The following is an 18,583-nucleotide window of genomic DNA, read 5'->3' as shown; positions in this document are numbered from 1 at the left end:
CCTCTGTAACATACTTAGGAAGTCAACCAACATTCTCTTTCTTACCCTGGAACTTTCTACTGGCTCACAATGCTTTCTAGGGGCCTACATTCACTCACCTTAAATCAATAAGTACCCTTTATAATGTTTCAGGCTCTATGCTAAGTGATGGAGATACAAAAAATTGCAAAAACAAAGACAGACTTTGCCCTGAAGATCGAATTCTAATGGAGGAGACAGCAGGTACTATGTCTATACTTGATACATAGAAAGAAGATGGAAAACCAATTAATCACAGAAGTCTCCAGTGTTGGGAAGCCCAGGAAAAACCTTTCCTCCTGCAGAATATGCCCTAGAAATGAATTGTGGAGGAATCCAGGAGTTCTAAGAGGTGGAAGTAAGGAGTCATTGACTTCCAGGTTTTGGGGAATTGGGCTTTTGCAAAGGGACAGAGATAGGAGATAAAATATTGTACAGATGTACAAGGAACAACCAGTAGGACAATGTGGCCACACCATAGAATATATGGAAGGAAATAAAAAGAAAGAAAAATAGAAGAACAGGCAGGAGCCAGCTTGTGAAGGGATTTAAAAGCCAAAAGAAGTTAAGCTTTTTTTATTCCTGGAGATTGTTTGTTCTTTGTTCTGTAAGAGGACTATGGCATCAGGGAAGTGATGCCATGATAGGCAAGTAAATTAGACTTAAATGAGAGAGGGTTGTGCAAGGTTACCTACCTCACTTTCCCCTGCGGAGCCACCCGGGTCCAGTGGAAAAATATAGATCAAGATGACTGGAGATGATCCTGGCTTAAAGGGGACACCTTGGTCTTTTTTTAACTAAGGTCTTCAAGAGGTCCCTTTTTGCCCAAATCTGCACCCATTCAGTGATGAAGGCTAGAAAGTAGTTGAGGTAAAGAATCTTCTCTTTCACCTAGTCAAAAAAAATCTAAATAAACAAATAAATAAATGATATTGGAAGGCAAAGGTTTCTGAATTTCTGGTCAAAATAGAAATGATTGCTATTTACATTCAATCTGAGTTAATCAGAACTAAAAATGACCTAATAGAGCTTGGCCTAGGCCATATTGGTGGCCAATTAGATCAGACTGATTTTAGTATAAGCCTACACCCCAGGAAAGAAATCTAGCCAGTAAAGCTCAAGATATCTTGGAAGAGTTCAGAGGTGCAAAAGGGAATAAAATGTTTTAAAGCATCTGAGGTAAGGGTATGACATCCTATGTGGACATAGGGAGGAAAGATAGGAAGGAGGGAAGGAAGAAAAGAAGTGAAGAGAGGAAGAAGGCAGGGAAGAAAGGAGGGAAAGAGGAAAAGAAGAGGGGAAGGAATAAAGAAAGGAGTAAGAGAGGAAAGGAAGGAAGGAAAGGGGGGAAGGGAGGAGCAGGAAGGAAGGAGGAGGAAGAAGGGAGGAAAAGAAGGAAGGACAGAAGGAAAGAAAAATGGAAGGGAGGACAGAAAAAAAAGAAAGAGGGAAGAAAAGAAAAAAGGAGGGAAAGAAAGAGGGAAGAAAGAAAGAAAAAGACAGAAAGAAAAGGAAAAAGAAGAAGAAAGTTGAGTGGAAGATGGGTTGGATTTTTGGTGATTCAATTTTTTTCCATGTAAGCCAACAAAAAGTTGGTTTTTTTTAGTCTAAAATAATTTAGGAAGTTAACAGGAGAGGTGTGTGACATTTAATGGGGGCTGACCCAGCAGTAGCACTAGTAGTGGGTTTTGGAAGTGGCTGCCAACAGCTTTGGAAGCTCTCAGCTCACAGATGGAAAGAGGGTCAAACAACTGGTCATATTATAGTGAACCTGGAGTTGACATGAGCTCAAAATCCTGTTGCAGTTTTTGGTCATAGTTCCAGGACAAAAAAAAGTGCTTTCAATTGGTCACAAAGGCAAAATGGCCCTCATCATAGCTCCAGGGCAGAGAGAAGTATTAGTTGTTGCAGCTGCAAAGGATCAGGGGTCTTTTCTGGATAAAAACCAGAGCACAGAGTAAGAGAGCAATGACCACACTTCTCCCTGAAACACATCCTCCTAGAAAGACCAAAAACATTCAGACTCTCAGAACTAGCAGTGAGAATAGCAGCACAAAAAAGTCCAAAGCTAGGAATACTGCTTCTCCAACCCTAAGTGAACAGAGCCAAATTTTAACATAGAGTTCAAAGTCAAGAAAGGTCGGAAAAATAAGTAAGCAACAAAAGAAGAACTTCACCATAAAAATCTGCTTTTATTCTGAGAAAGACCAAGACACAAACTTGGAAGATGACAGCAATGTGAAAATAGTTACAAGCAAAGCTTCAAAGAAAAAATGTAAATTGGACAAATATAAATTTGAGTCTTTTATATATTTGAGAAATGGGGAATTAATTTATTGGCAAAACTTAGTATATAGTTTTACAATAATAATGACTAACTATATATTTCTCTCTACCCTAATTTCCTCCTGTTGATTCTACTCTTTTATTCTGTCCATTCTCAAAAGTCTTTTGCTTTTGATGTTTACCACCCTCAATCTGCCTTCCCTTTGATCAGTTCCTCTTGCCCTCACTTTCCTGTAGAGTAAGATAAACTTCTATACTCAACTGAGTATATATGTCATTCACTTGAGAAGTCACTGCCAGTGAAAGTAAAATTCATGTGTCCCCTCCACTTTTGCCATCTTACTTTCCACTATAAAATCTCTTTTGCATCTCTTTTATGTCAGATAATTTCTCTCATTCTTCTTCTTCCTTTCCCCTTCTCTCAGGGCATTCTTATTTCTTACCCCTTAATTTTATTTTTGTAGATATCACCCCATCATATTCAATTCACACCCATACCTTCTTAAGTATATGCTTTCTAACTACCCTAATAATGAGAAAGGTTTTAGGAGTCACAAATACCATTTTCCTATATACAAGAATAAATTGTTTTGAATTAGTTATGATTTCCCTTCTTGTTTACCTTTTTATGGTTCCCTAGAGTCTTGTATTTGAAGGTCAAATTTTCTATTCAGTTCAGGTTTTTTCATCAGGAATGTTTGAAAATTCTCTATTTTGTTGTGTTCATTTTCCCCTCTTGAATGATTATATTATATTCTAGGTATTATATTATTTTTAAATATACATACACAAATATAATATGTGAAATATTATATATATTTATGTATTATATATAATATAATTATATATGTTACATAATAAATTACATTAAATTTCTAAGTAGGTGATTGTTGGTTGCAATCTTAGCTCTTTTGTCCTGAAGAATATTATGTTCCAACCTCTCCAATGTTTTAATGTAGAAAATGCTAAATCTTACTTTATCCTGACTATAGATCCATAAGTATTTCTGACTGCTTGCAGTATTTTCTCCTTGACACTGTAATGTGGCTATAATATTTCTTGGAGTTTTCATTTTGGAATATCTTTCTGGAGGTAATTGAGGGATTTTTTCAATTTCTATTTTACCTAATGGTTCTAGAATATTGGGTAGTTTTCTTTGATAATTTCTTGAAAGATATCTAAACTCTTTTCTTTGATCATGAATTTCAGATAATCCAATAATTCTTAAAATTTTCATATCAGTTGTTTTGATGTGAGTTGAAATATTTTTCCAATGAAATATTCCTTATTTTGTTTTATTTCTCATTCTTTTGATTTTGTTTTATTCTTTCTTGATGCCTCACAGTCCTTTCACTTGCTCAACTTTAATTTTTTATAATAGTTTTATTTTAAAAATATATGTAAATATAGTTTTCAGCATTCACTCTTGCAAAACCCTGTGCTCCAAGTTTTTCTTTCTCCTTTTTCCCTACTCCCTTCCCTAGATAGCAAGCAATCCAAACTATGTTAAACATGTGCAATCCTTGTATACATATTTCCATATTTATCATGCTGAACAAAAAAAAAAACAGTTCAAAAAGGAAAAAAATGAGAAAGAAAGAAGAAGCAATCAAACAACAAAAATGCTGCAAATATTGCATTGTGATCCACATTCAGTCCCTTTCTTCTGGGATGGATAGCTCTCTCCATTACAAGTTTATTGGAACTATCCTGAATCACCTCCTTGTTGAAAATAGCTAAATCCATCAGAGTTCATCATCACATAATCTTGTTCCCACTGTGTACAATATTCTCTTGATTAGCAACAGTTCATGTAAGTCTTTCCAGACTTTTTTGAAATCATCCTATTGATTATTTCTTATACAATAATCATTTTCTATTACATTCATGTACCATAACTTTTCAGCCATTACCCACCTGATAGGAGTCCACTCAATTTCCAGTTCTTCGAGACTACAAAAAGGGCTGCCCTCTTTCTGGACATTCTCACCCTCTCACCATCTCTGGTTAAGAGCTCCTGAAGCTGCTGTTATTGTGGCTACCATTGGCCCCAGTTGTGTAGACTCTGGACAGACCTCCTCTCTGACATCAGTCTTTTCCTCCTTCCCTCTGAAGTTTTCTTAAGCAAGAAAAAAAAACTTTCCCCTATTTTTTGTTGCTTCTGTTGCTCCAAAATTTGATTTGAAGCATTATTGTTAAGTGTTTTTGGAAGGAAGAGGGTGACATATGAATGTTGGTCAGTTAGGTGGCTGCCCATAATGCTCCATCTTAGCTCTATCCTTTTGAAGGAAAAAATGTTTTTTTAAAGTCATATCAGAATATAAATATGTAAGTACAAAAGCCACAGGATGAGTCTTATGGTTAGAGTGGGGGCACAGAGATAAACAACTTAGTTGCTGAATAAGTGCCCATGAAATTGAAAAATACTCAGAGATAGGACTAGTATCAGATGGACAGAAATCCCTTTGTCTTTGCTTCAATGTGCCCACTAAGCACAGTGCTTGGCACACTTGGAGATTCAATAAATCTTGATTGATCTGAATGAGTTGAAGAGCAGATTGAGGCTCTGCTACTGCCATTATTCCATGATACAGAGAAAGCCATAGAGAAGCCCTTTTTCCTAGAGAAGGAGTGCTTATGGACTCCCACCCACCTGGTTCCACCTACAGGCCCAGCTACTCCTGGTCAGTCTCCTTTGGGGGATCATCATCCATGCCCACAAAGTGTAGAAACACCCCTGAGGTACTTTCCTGGGCCTCTCAATTTTTCCTTTTCTCGAGAAAATTTCTTTTTCTCGATTAACTTCCTCAGTCCTGAACTGAACTTTGGAAGAAGCCCAGTATTCCAAGGAGTAGAGACCAAGAGGATCTGAATAGTTTCCAAGGGCAATGGACAGTTTGGACAACTGTGTGGAGACAGAAGATAGACTAATTCAGGAAGCAATAGCTCTGCTTGACAGTGATATTCAAATTATGGAGGGGGACGTTTTGAGATAAGTTTTGAAAGGTACATTAGAGTTTGCTTTCTGATGGCCTTAAATTCATTGACAAGGGGAGAAAGGGCCTTCAGAGGGAGGCAGATTTTGTTGTTTAAAAAAAGAAGAGAATGGAAATAATGGGTAGTCTGTTCTGAATCCCTCTATCACCCTGGAGTTGTCTAGGATGATCTTGGCCATGAATCTGCAGTATAAAGTGGAAGCTTGGCCCTCGTCATGCTTTCTGGATATATGCATTGATTAGTTCCCTGGCCTGCCCTTCCAGGAAATATTTGGACGTGGAGATGGTGCTCAGCTCACACACACAAACTGTTTACTTGCTAATTTGCTTCCTGTCGGCCGTGACAATCTGGCAAAACTGAGGCTCTCAATGACCCAATTCTGAACTTTTCTGTGGTTGAGACTAATCCTTAATCCAGTTGCCTTCTCTTTCACCCCATCCCTACCCTGGTCCCCAAACAAGAAAGAGGCAAAGGCAAGTCTTCACTGTCACTGCTCTCTGCCATCTTTTTCTGGTAGGTGTCTTTCCTTGTGCTTGATAGCATGTGGTGCAATGATTTTGGGGGTTCTTTATGTTATTTTCCTTCACCCTTTTTTTATTTATCCTCCCTTAAGCTCCTCTTCTTTTTTCCTTCTCCTCTTTTTTTGCTTTTTCCTGGTGATTAGTTTCCTTGATGATGGAACAGCAGCTGGTGAGAAATGTGATTTTTGCTTGAGCCTCTGAGACCTCTACAAATGGAGGCTCTGGAAAGATATTTTGCTCCAGCCTTCAGGCCTTTGATCAGAGGGGTAGAAGAAGCTGAGGGTACTAATTAGATGTGAGGACCAAAGCTGGGGAAATCATTTTAATCATGAGCTCTTCCAGGGGAGATGGGACAGGGAGGGAAAGGATGATGGGAGGATTAAATCCAGGGGATTCAGCTAGTGAGAAATGAAATTGATAGCAATAAAAATGGATTTTAAAATAAAATGATATTGAGTCCCTGGACAGGGCCCTGAAGTATAACTACATATGCTTCCTTATTTTACAAAGTTAGTTTTAGGACAAAAGCCGTATTTCCCTGATCTGAACCTAGCATGGAAAAAAATATGGAAATATGGAGAGAAAGTGTCTCCATGGAGATCACCCGGCCAGATGGGAAGGAAGACAGGAAGTAACTACTCTGAGAATGGAAAGATAGTATGTCCAAAGTCCAATGGCAGTGGTTCTGGCTGTGTAGCTACAAGGAAGTATCTCTACCTGTGTGGGTCACAATTTCCTCATCTGGAAAGTGAGGATCATGGACTTTTCTTGGTATTCCCATAGGATAGTTGTGATCAAACTACAACAACCAAAACTTTGTGTATTTGAAGTGCTATGGAGAGCTGTGAGTGAGTTATTATAGCAAACACAAAATCAGAATAATCAGTTCTGCTGCCTGCAGGAAGGTTTGGGGCAGTCAGAGTCTGAAAGCTGGACAGGACCCAGTAAAGGCTCCCACTATCCTGTTTGGTCCCCATATCTCTTCTCCATAAGAAGGTAGAGAGCAAGCTGTAGACCTCAAGGAAAATGCATCACAACCTTGAGCCAAATATCAATTTTGTCTCCCATGAGTCCTGTGTGTCATGACAGGTACTGTCTGCTGGTCAGCAGGGGCTTCCTATTGCTCAGACAAGTGGTGGGGATACAAAGCAAGCCATAAACATGGTTCTTCCTCTAAAGCTCGCATTCTTCAGGAGAGAGACAACTTCCATAAATTGCACACAAATGGTGTAAATAGTCTAGGTCTCGCCATGACCCGGGCCTGCCAGCAGCACCCCCTTCCCACTTATCTTTCTCCCCTCACTGCCTCCTCCTTCTCCTCCCCCTCCTTCCTTTCCTGCCTAATATTGCTTGGATGAAGTAAATGAATTCATGAGCACTCTGCTTCTCCCATTCCCGGAGGCAGCTGTAAATTTTAATGGCCTGGTGGTTAGGAAAAAAAAATAGGGAGGCAAGCATGAGACCTCTTAGGCCGTCAGGAAATTTCACATCCTCCATGCTTGAATCACAGAATCACTGAATTGGAGGGGATCTCCGAAGCACGCAGTCCAACCAGGACCCCAACAACACCCCCGATGCAATAACCTGACAAAGAGATCCCCAAAGACTTCAATGGAATACCTCCAAGGAGGGGGAAGCTTTGATCTCCCAAAGTTACCCTCACTATTTGGGGTGCTTCTGAGTGTTAGAAGGTTTTCTCTTCCTTTAATTGGTTCATTCATGGTGCTTATTTCCACTCTCTCACACCAAGGTGGTTTTCAGGATCCCACTGAGTCAGTCTGAACCCTCATTGCTAAGAGTACACAAACTAACAGAGGTCAAGTGGTCCCAAACTTTGGCACAGGCGGGTTTGGACGAGAAAGCCATTGCCAAAAAGACCCAAGGACAAGCATAATGTGTTTTAAAAAGCTTTCCGATCTCCACGACCGAAGCCAAGGAATTGTCTCTTCAGGCTGCCTCTCTCCTCCCCCTCCTTTTGGGCCTCACTTGTAAAATCCCTGGCAAGACTTGAAAGGATGTGTGTGAAGGGGGGCACCCCCCAAAAAGGACCAAACAAGTGACCTGGTTTTTCACTTGGCTGATAGGCCAAACTCACAAGCAAATATTTAGAGCCCTAAGTACTCTAGCAGCTCAGGGGTCTGGTTCCTATCAAGAATGCCTCTTATTGTGGAACAATGGAAGTAAAGGGGCACCACCCAGCCACATGCAAGGGTCAATTGGCCTAAAATGAATGTGAGGGCCCTGAGCAGTTCTCACCTCACGCTGCCTGAAAGGCAGGAAACCACCTTAAAAGCTCTTAGATCTGAGCTGGGGTAGGGAAGGCTGTCATATGGTCTAAGGCCCTCATGCTGCAGATGCGGAAATTGAGGAGTCCCCCTAGGAGGGACATTTAACGGGAAGAACCTTTCTTTTGTGTGTAAAGAACCCGGGGTTCCAAGTGATGTTACCTAAGGCTCCTCAAGTACAGCCAGGACTAATCTGAGCTCTTGATAGTGGCAGTCAAAGTGCCACTGGAATCTGGAAGACCTGAATTCAAATTCTTCTCCGGACATGTACCAGTTGAGTGACCTTGAGAGAGTCACTTAACTATTCTCAGCCTCAGTTTCCTTTTCTGTAAAATGAAGATAATAATAGTGCATATCTCACAGGGTTGTTGGAAGGTTCAAATGAGGTGAGATATACAAAGAAGTTCTCAAATCTAAAGCTCTATAGAAATACTAGTACTAGTTTTTGTTGTTATCATAAGCTCTGCCACGGTGCTCTCACTCCAAAATTCAGGACGATAGCCTCTCTGTAATTACAACTTGAATATCAGCTAGGTCCAAAGAAAAGTGATCCTGTTGTGCTAAATTAATATTAATAATTAAGATTTGCCATTTCTCTCTCCAGATCATTTTTGCATATGAAGAAACCAAGGCAAACAGAATGAAGTGACATGCCCAGGATCACACGGACACTAAGTGTCTGAGGCCATATTTGAATTAGGAAGATGAGTTGTTTTGACTCCAGGACTAGCACTCTCTCATTGTCCTTTTTCATTTCATAGGTTCCTCTATAGAAATCAGCTATACCGATTGTCAACTTTTATTATTCCTTGGTGGAATGCTATCAGCATATTCTAAAATTATTTCAGCAAATATCATGATAATGATGATTAAGATAATACATTTTCTTTTGAGCAAGGTTTATGCTTTGGTAATTGGGTAACATGATTTCATATCAATGCAGCACTAGCCTTCCATACTTCTTCATCCTCACATTTCTTAAAAGAAGGAAAAACTTACCGTAAAACCATTTCTTTAAAAATAACCAGCAAAATTACAATGATAGACACAATCCTTGTCAAAGATGACAGAGTAGACAGAGTGCTGGGTCTGAAGTTAGGGAGACTAATTTTCATGAGTTTAAATCTGGCCCCAGATACTTCTTAGCTGGATGAGCTAGTTCTCTTTCCCTCAATTTCTTTATCTGTAAGATGAGCTGGAGAAGGGAATGGCAAAGCCTTCTGAATCAACTGAACCTTTACCATAATTCTTGGAAAATGAAATGGTTTGCTTTTTGGAAAGGGCTCCTTGGGGTGGTAGTGTTCTTGAGTCAGTCAGCTTCACGTGCCTCTTCCCCTCTGGAGCCAGACTACCTCCAAGGCCAGGAGACCCCTCCTAGCTCACAACACTCACATCCTCATGGGTCCCCTCTCTGGTGCACTCACACACATGTGCAGGGCTTCATAGAACAAAAAGTCATAGAAACTGAGTCCAAATCCCAGCTCTTCTACTTAATTCCTGTCATCTCACTTCTCCAGGTCCCAGTATCAAAAAACCAAAACATCCTTTGGAGCTAACATCCTTTCCAGCTCTCATGTTCCACTCCTATGATTTTCTAGACTTGTTCTTAAGAGCAACTTCTTGGGGCAGCTAGGTGGCGCAGTGGGTAGAGCACCGGCCTTGAATTCAGGAGGACCTGAGTTCAAATATGGTCTCAGACACTTAACACTTCCTAGCTGTGTGACCCTGGGCAAGTCACTTAACCCCAGCCTCAGAAAAAAAAAAAAAAAAAAAGAAAAAAAAAAGAGCAACTTCTTGCCCCACTGTCACCAGAGCTCCCACTTTTGACATTTTTGCCGAATAGGGGCACTTGCTTTGTCCTGACCACCTCCTTCTGCTTGATTCCCCACTCTGGTGACTAGAATGCATTTGCAAAATGGTGGACTGGGTGATTTCAAGTCTAGTCAGTGAGCATTTCTCAAGTATCTCCTATGTTCTGAGACCTAAATCCAGCTTTTGTTATCAAGAAGCTCCCAGTCTAATAGGGAATAGAAGTTGCTAACAACTGTTTGCCTACAAACAATACGTAGGCAGGGGAAACTGGAGATAAACATAAAGTGCAAGCAATTGCCAGGAGCCTAGAAGGATTTCTTGCAGGAAGTGGGACTTTAGCTGAAACTTGAAGGGAGCCAAGGAAGCTCAGAGGTGAAAAGAATTTCCAGCTTAAGGAAGAGACAGAGGGAATGCTGGAGCTGTAGATTATTTAGCAAGGAACAGCAAAGATTATCTAGCACAACAGGTACTAGGTAAAACGAGGCCAGTCACGAGAGCTCTAGAGCCAAAGAGACCATTTCAGACTAAAAGGTAACAGGGAGCAGTCTGGAGGCATGGAATGCAGCGCCTTCATGAGCACATTTGGCAAAATGTTTAAGCAGAAGAAACACCCTAATGAACCATCTGTATTTGTTAAGTAGACACAGCATTTACGGTGTGCTAGACACGGGGAAAAAACTCTCTTTGCTTCTTCTATTGAAATACAAGGCAAGTCACTCACCAAAAAAATGGAGAGAAAGGAGGGTGGGGTTGCTCTGAAATATCGAGCTTTTCTTGAAGTACGACCATGTTCTTCCCCAGGGAAGTATTTTGAAGGAAGTTATGAGGAAGCCAGAATATGATTTTACAACAGAAGTGGCTAAGGTTACAGTTGTAATATGGGCCCTCAATAGCAAGGTGCCACAGGGACCCGAATTAAGCTTTCTCAGAGCATAATGATGCTCAGGCTTTGTTTTTGTTTAGGTCGCACTAGTTATATTCAAAACAGGGGAGAGCATGATTTCAATTTTAAGATTTACCAAAAATATTAAGAATCATTTCATCCTAGAAAATGGAGTTCACACTTTCTAATAAACTTATAAAAATATGGAATTATTTCTCTCTAGAATATAGGATGATGAACTTTTCAGGTGATGTTATTACTGTTAGAACCACATAGGCCAAGGGAAGCAAATGGAAAGCAGTTAGCTGACTAATTACATATATATATATATGTGTGTGTGTGTGTGTGTGTGTGTGTGTATGTGTGTATGTGTATATATACATATATATACACACATATATATACATATACATATATACACATATATATACATATACTATATATATATATATATATATATATATATATATAATAAAGGCTTATAGCAGATCTCTGACTGCATAGTGCATCGATTACCTTTTTTTAATGCATACAATCTTAGCAAGGATGAAATTGGGTCTCAAATTAGCAGGGAAAGGAAAACAGATTCTATTACTGTCAAGAGGCTGACTGATTCATTTGTTCACAAGGTAATCACAGAACAATTAGTCATAGAAATATAGAATGTCACATCTGGACAGGATATTAGGAGTCATTGGGCTCAATACTTTTGTTTTTCTTATTAGGAAACTGAGGCAGAAAGAGACCAGGGAATCTGCCCAAAATCATGAAGTTGGAATTAAAGCCCAAATGTCTTGAATCTTTGGACTCTTCTGTGTCAATTTCACCATACTTTTCAATGGCAAAACTGATCCTAGAGGAACCCCCATTAAAGTCCCTTTGTGGACCTGCATTCTGGGGTTTGCAAAGATTATATCAGCAGGCTATATGTTCTAGTATACTATCCAAGAAAGAAAGAGTTGGGGTGTGAATATGTGTGTATTTGAGTGTGTGTATATGTTTGTGTGTGGAGGGGTGTTGGTATTGGTGTGTGAGAGTGTGTATATTCCAAATTTGCCCAGGTCCTGAGGAATATTTGCTCCTTTACCCACTTGCCCACTGGGATGAAGCTGAACAAGTCTAAATTCTGGGCTTGTATCCCAAGGAACTACTAAAGAAGGGAAAGGGACCTGTATGTGCCAAAATGTTTGTGGCAGCTCTTTTCATAGTGGCTAGAAGCTGGAAGATGAATGGATGTCCATCCATTGGAGAATGGTTGGGTAAATTATGGTATATGAATGTTATGGAATATTATTGTTCTGTAAGAAATGACCAGCAGGAGAAATACAGAGAGGCTTGGAGAGACTGACATCAACTGATGCTGAGTGAAATGAGCAGAACCAGGAGATCATTATACACTTCAACAACGATACTGTACGAGGATGTATGCTGATGGAAGTGGAAATCTTCAACATAAAGAAGAGCTAATCCAATTCCAATTGATTAATGATGGACAGAATCAGCTACATCCAGAAAAGGAACACTGGGAAATGAGTGTAAACTGTTATTTTTACCTTCTGAATCCAATTCTTCCTGTGCAACAAAAAATTCGGTTCTACACACATATATTGTGTCTAGAATATACTGTAATATATTTAACATGTTTAAGACTGCCTGCCATCTGGGGGAGGGGGTTGGGGGAGGAAGGGAAAAAATCTGAATAGAAGTAAGTGAAAGGGATAATGTTGTAAAAAATTACCCATGCATATGTACTGTCAAAAAAAGTTATAATTATAAAATAAAATAAAAATTAAATTATATTTAAAAAAACAAGTCTAAATTCTTTTTCCTATGTCAATCCTTTTAAAAAAATCCAAGTCACTTTTTAAAGTACCCAAAGCTTTCTCTTCTCTTAGTTCAATAGTCTTGATTTATTCAGCATATCCTCATAGAGCACGAACTAAAAGTCCTTCCCTTTTTGCATTGTCCTCTCTCCTTTGGTTGTTCAGTTGAACAACATTTTTCTTAAAATGTGCCCCGCAATATGGATGTTGTGTTCCCCTCACAGTGTAAGCTCCTTGAGGACATTCTTGCTTTGTGACTTTGCATGCCCACGGCTTAACATAGCATGGCCATACATTGTAAATGTTTAATAAATTACCTTTTTATTCACTTCATTTAATCCCCTTCAGTTTTATCCCACAATTTATCAATGTCTAGTCAGACTTTTCCATGTAGAGAAGGAATGATCATCTTGGTAAAGAGAAGAATGAGGGGTATCAAAGGATCATGATACAGTTAGCACAGTAACAGAGACACTGGAAGACTTTTTTTTAAAGGAGGTTCTTCTTCAATGCCCCTTAATCTCCTTTTGTAGTCAGCAATCTTATTAGCCTCCTAAGGCTCTGTTGCACTTTGAACCTCAATCTTATGCTCAGACAATGAGAGGATGGGAAAAGATGGCCTGGGAGATCCTTTCTGATTTAGTCATTTGGCCATTCCAGAGCCTCTCAGTGGAATACACAGTCACCCACTGTGGCCATAACTCCATGAACTTGGACAAGGTGAGGAGATGGAGAATAGCCCTGTGCTCAAGAAGCTGACAATCAAATGAAAATACTTTTTCTTGCCCCTTTCCTTAAGTAACTTTTAGAAAATAGGTCTCTGGCTAGACTGGGGAAGAGGGAAGTAATAATACAATACAATTCTTGAACTTGCTATTTTCTCTAACTCTTGGGAGACTCCAGATCTGCCTCCTCCTTTCCCCTCCCCGCTGTATCTTCATGAATTGATTAAAACAATACCCTTGGAGGCATCTGTTTATTTTCTCTCCCTTAACTCTCACCAAGCCCAGAGTGGTGACTCATTCTTTCTGATGTGAAGCAAAGAGTGAAGGGAAGAGGAGCCTGGCACTGCTGCTTGAATTGGGTCCTTGAACAAATATTTTAATGAGAAATAAATCTTGCTTCCCTTGCAAGAAATTTGCATGCTTTTAGAGAGCAAAATAGAAACATCCTGTTGGGGGAAAAATCTCTCCCAGTAGTTTCCAGCTAAAATCAAGTCCCTGCAGCCCCCACTTTTGCAGCCCCAAAGACCTTCAGGCTAGAGAAGAGTTGTTTCCTTTAATGAGAAAGGGTACCCACCAGGACCCCAAGGAACCTCAGTTAAAGTGAGGGTGGGTTCAGAGACATATCGTTGACAATAACAGGGAGAAGGGCCATTTGCTTCAGATTCTCATATCTGAGAGCCACAGATGCTTAATCTCTCCCCATTGTCTCTCAAAATCATATCTTTTAATGAGCATTTGAAAAAATTTGAGAAAGTCATTTTCACTGAGGTTTATAGACTGGCTGCCCTTTGCTACATTAACCACTCCCTTAAATCTGCCTTTAAAAAAAAAAGCCCAATAGTGTATATTTAAGGATTAGCAATAGATCTGAAGGGGAGATGAGAGGTGCAGCAGGTAAAGCCCAGCCTAGTCAGTTGGCTTCAGACCAAGGCATGGATTAAAGTTTGAAAGCAAGACAATGACCACTTTTATTAATCTAGAAATTAAGGGATGTTTAGACAGGAGCAGAAAAGACTCAGGGCTTAGAGTACAAAATGCATGCTTTTTGTAAGTAAAAGGACCTGGGATCATATTTTTCCATTGATGTTTACTGACAGTGGGCAAATCACAATCACCTTAGGTATCAAGTTTTTTTTTCATCTGTCAACTGAGGTTGGGTAAAATAAGCTTTAAGGTGACTTCTAGCTCCAAATCCCAAGATCCTGTAGATATGTACGACCCAGACCAGGAAGGGAGGTTCTGAGAAATGGACTCTCTTCCAGTCCAAGGAGAAAAGTGTTAGGTAACTTCCTGGGAAGGGAAGCAGGGGAGGATGGTCCAGGGCAGAGGGATGGCTAAGAAGTGAGGGGAAGGCCTGGCTGGAGGGAGGACCAGGTGAAAACTCACCTAGTAGAACTTGGAGAAGTTACTGTTATGGTTAAGTTTCCTTTGGAGAAGAGGCATAGAAACAGAAAGCCAACATAATTGCCTGATGCATTCTGAAATGAAATCCAATTAGGGAGTGCCTCCCAAATTCAAAAGGAATTGTGTATTTATTAGAATATGGAAGGGTCCAGATTTGGATGCAAGTCCTCTTTTTCTAAATCTAGCATTGCCCACCCTTCTCTTCCACCATCCACTTCTTATCCCATCCACCCAAGGGATCAGCTTCTGTTGTTCCTTCCTTAGTCCATCTGTTCCTACTGCCTCGGTTTGAGCTTCCATCACTTTTTGCCAGATTATTTGAACAATTTGTTGTTCCTGAGAATGATGTCTACTCCATTCTAGCCTGGGGTTGATAGTTTGAGAAAATGTGGGAGCCCAGAGGCTGGATATTAAGATGTGAAGGTTTAAATTGAGGGGAAGATTGAAGGATGGGAGATGAGTGTCTGAGGAATTTCAGAGTATTGGATTCAAGAGGCTGGTTGATGACAACCTCGAGACCAGGACCCCTGTGCAGGGGCAGGGGCAGAGCAGTGCCAGGCTTTCTTTCACTTAGTGAATGAGAAAATTCATGCACCCACAAAAAAGTACCAAGTTCAGAGAGCCAGGATGGAACCCCAATTCTCCGGGCACTAATACATGCTTGCTTCTAGTCCCAATGCCATCGATGCTTCCTTAGACACGCCCGTGGTCCAATTCTCTCCAAACCTGGACAACCCAAGATGATTTAGGATCTAGGCTTGGAATCTGGCTGAAAATTCATGCACCAATAAAAAAGTACCCAAATTCAGAGATTCAGGATGGAGCCCCAATTCTCCGGGCACTAATACACATTTGCTTCTAGTCCCAATGCCATCCATGCTTCCTTAGACAAGCCCGTGGTCCAATTCTCTCCAAACCCGGACAACCCAAGATGATTTAGGATCTAGGCTTGGAATCTGGCTGAAAATTCATGCACCAGTACCCAAATTCAGAGATTCAGGATGGAGCCCCGATTCTCCGGGCACTAATACATGCTTGCTTCTAGTCCCAATGCCATCCATGTTTCCTTAGACAAACCTGTGGTCCAATTCTCTCCAAACCTGGACAATCCAAGCTGATTTGGGATCTAGGCTTGGATCCTGACTGGCTCCGAGATCTCAGGCAAGTCACTCAATCAATGACCATGTATTAAAGTGGCCTTCAGGTCAGACTCTTCTCAACGCTGAGTATACAAAGACAAAAGTTAGTCAGTTCAGTCTTCCTGAGCCCCATTTTTTTTTTTAATAAAATGGAGTGAAGAATAATTGACAATTCGGAAGCAGTGAGTCGAGCACCGAACCTGGAGTCAGGAAGGTTGATTTCAAATCCAGCCTCAGACAATTGCTAGTAGCTGCGTGCTCCTGAGCGAGTCCCGTAATTATCTGTTTGAATTTCCTCCTCAGTAAAAGGGGGTAGCCCCTGCCCTATAGAATCATTGCGAGAGTCAAACGAGCTATTGGTGCTTTGCAAACCTTAAAGCCCCAGAGAAATGCTCCGTCGTTTTATCTCTCTTGCTGTAAGTCTTTCAATATTACAGAGCCAGCATCAGCATCATCCTTATTATTTTCTTCTCGTGTGTCTGGAAGCTCTGGCCCTCCCGTGTCCCCCGGGCACTCCTCCCGCGCCACGGGCCCCCGCGCGCTCCCTCCCCTCCAGCAGCCGGCGCCGACCCTGGTTTGGACAATCCCAGGGCACCCCACCAGCGCTTACACTTGGCAGCCCGGGCTCTTGGGAGGTCGTTACGTGATATAGACCGTGGCCCGCATCGCCTGTGGCCCGGACGCCCTCCAGCCCCGTATCCCGGTGGCCGGTTATTAAGCATCTCAAGGCCACCGTTTCTCTCGCTTGGCCACCTCCGGTCCAGGAGCTGTGATGGCCGAGTGGTTAAGGCGTTGGACTCGAAATCTAATGGGGGCTCCCTGCGCAGGTTCGAATCCTGCTCACAGCGACGGAGTTTTTACTTTGTAGCATCTTTAACGAACCCTAATTAATGAGAAAACCCTCGGAGCTAATTACGGAAGACAGACACGATTCGGCCGCTCACCACCCTACGAAACGGCGGCAGTTACGTGGGAATTGTGGGTGCCGAAATCAGGCTTCCTCCCGGTGCCGGACGTGCCGGACGCATGGCAGAGGCGGCGTGCGTGTCTGGGGCGGGAAGGGGAGCAGGAGATGCGCCCGGGAGAAGGTGGCAAGGCGAATACAGAGTCGTGGAGTGGGGAAACCCCAATTATGAGAACGAGGCTTGGGGCTGAAGCTCCGAAAGACCCGCCTGGTGTGGAGACGCTCGGGACAGTGGCTGCGCTTTTCCTAATCCTTACACTACCTTGCGCTCAAGCTCTGGAAGTCACTTTGCGACTCTGGGCCTTAGTTTTCCTGACTGTAAAGTGGGAGCAATCGGTGGGCCGGCTCTAATCCCGTAAGGAAGGAGGGAGGAAAAGCTTTCAAACCCGGAGGAGGCTATGGACATGGGAGCTCTGGCAATTATGGAGGGGGGGGTGGCGGGCTATCTGGATGAGCCCCAATGTCGTCCCTTAAATAGCGGCCAAGTATTATCTTTTCGGGGCTAGGAAGAGAAGAGAGAGAATAAAAAGGAGAGAGTGGGGAGGGAAGAGACAAACGGGGAAAGCGAGAGGAGAGAAGAGGAAGGGAGGGGAAGGGGAGGAAAGGAAAGGGGAGGGAGGGAGGGAGGAGAGAAGAGGGGAGAAGTAAAGAGGAAGGGGAAGAGAAGGAAGGTTAGAGGAGGGGAGGGAGAGAAAGGGGAGAAAAGGAGAAGGGAGGGGAGAGGAAAGAAAGGAGGGAACGGGGGCAGAGGAAGGGAGAGACCTTTGCCCCTACAGCTGAATTTAAGGTAGGCACGGGTTAAATGCCTGGCTCTATGGGATAGGGGACCCTAAGAAAGCGCCGCCGGAGGCAGGCCCAGCCTTCAAAGAGGGAAACAAAATGCCCGTTTGTTCACTAGATTTCGATAAGGTAATTTCGGGGTGTAAGGATGGGGAGAGGTCCTAATGGCTGCGGGGGTCAGCAAAGGCTCCAAGGCTGGAGTCTCGAAAGATCCCAGCTCCCAAAGAAGCATCTAGGAGCTTGGGGAGAAGCAGGGGAGCAACTGGAGAAGGGGAGAAGGTCGCTTTGTGGTAGCTGAACCTGGAGAGAGCCAGCGCCCTGCAGATGGGGCTGCCTCCACCCCCACCTGAGCCTCCTAGCCCCACACCTGGGCTCTCCAGCGAGGCTGTCCTCCCGGAGCTAGGAGGCTGCTTATGGGAGGAGGGCCTCCACAGAAGGAAAATCTTCCCTGGGTTGTGAGTCTGTTCAGACCCCACTTTGGGCCTCTCCTGGCCTCTGGAATCAATGGCACCTTCGATTTTTAGCTGATAACTCAGAGGTCCAATTTTCATGTCCACAGGACCTTGAAACAAACACTTTCTTAACTCTAGCTGGAAAGTTTCAAGTCCTAAGAACTGCCCCCATTCAGAGACTAGACCTGTGAGTTAATTGGTTGAGGGAACTCTCAGGTGAGAAAACTCCTTTTACAAAGGCAGAGTACACTTTCGCCACCACTTTCTCTACCACTTACAGTTTGGGAGATTTGCCTGATACAGCCAAAGGAGAGTTGACTTTCCAAGGTCACACAACCTTGACGTGCCAGAGATAGGACTCAATTCAAGTCTTCCTGACTCTGAGCCACCATCTTTAGGGACTAGATAATTTGGGGAGGGGGAGAAGAGAAAGGATGGTGCGATGGTCTGGTCTAGCCCCTCGGAAGGGCTCAGAATAAGTCCTTGTCAGGATA

The 18,583-nt window shown here is 42.2% G+C and overlaps 1 non-coding gene across 1 annotated transcript; it reads left to right on the top strand.

Annotated features, from left to right (window-relative positions):
• The first annotated feature begins 16,659 nt into the window (after positions 1-16,659).
• TRNAS-CGA (transfer RNA serine (anticodon CGA)) lies at positions 16,660-16,741 on the top strand. The gene has a single exon. It is a non-coding gene; the product is annotated as a tRNA-Ser (tRNA).
• The last annotated feature ends 1,842 nt before the right edge of the window (positions 16,742-18,583 follow it).

This window comes from Sminthopsis crassicaudata, chromosome 4, assembly GCF_048593235.1.
Source record: "Sminthopsis crassicaudata isolate SCR6 chromosome 4, ASM4859323v1, whole genome shotgun sequence".
NCBI lineage: Eukaryota > Metazoa > Chordata > Mammalia > Dasyuromorphia > Dasyuridae > Sminthopsis > Sminthopsis crassicaudata.
Note: the sequence above shows the minus strand (reverse complement) of the source record. Positions and strands in the feature narration are given on the sequence as shown.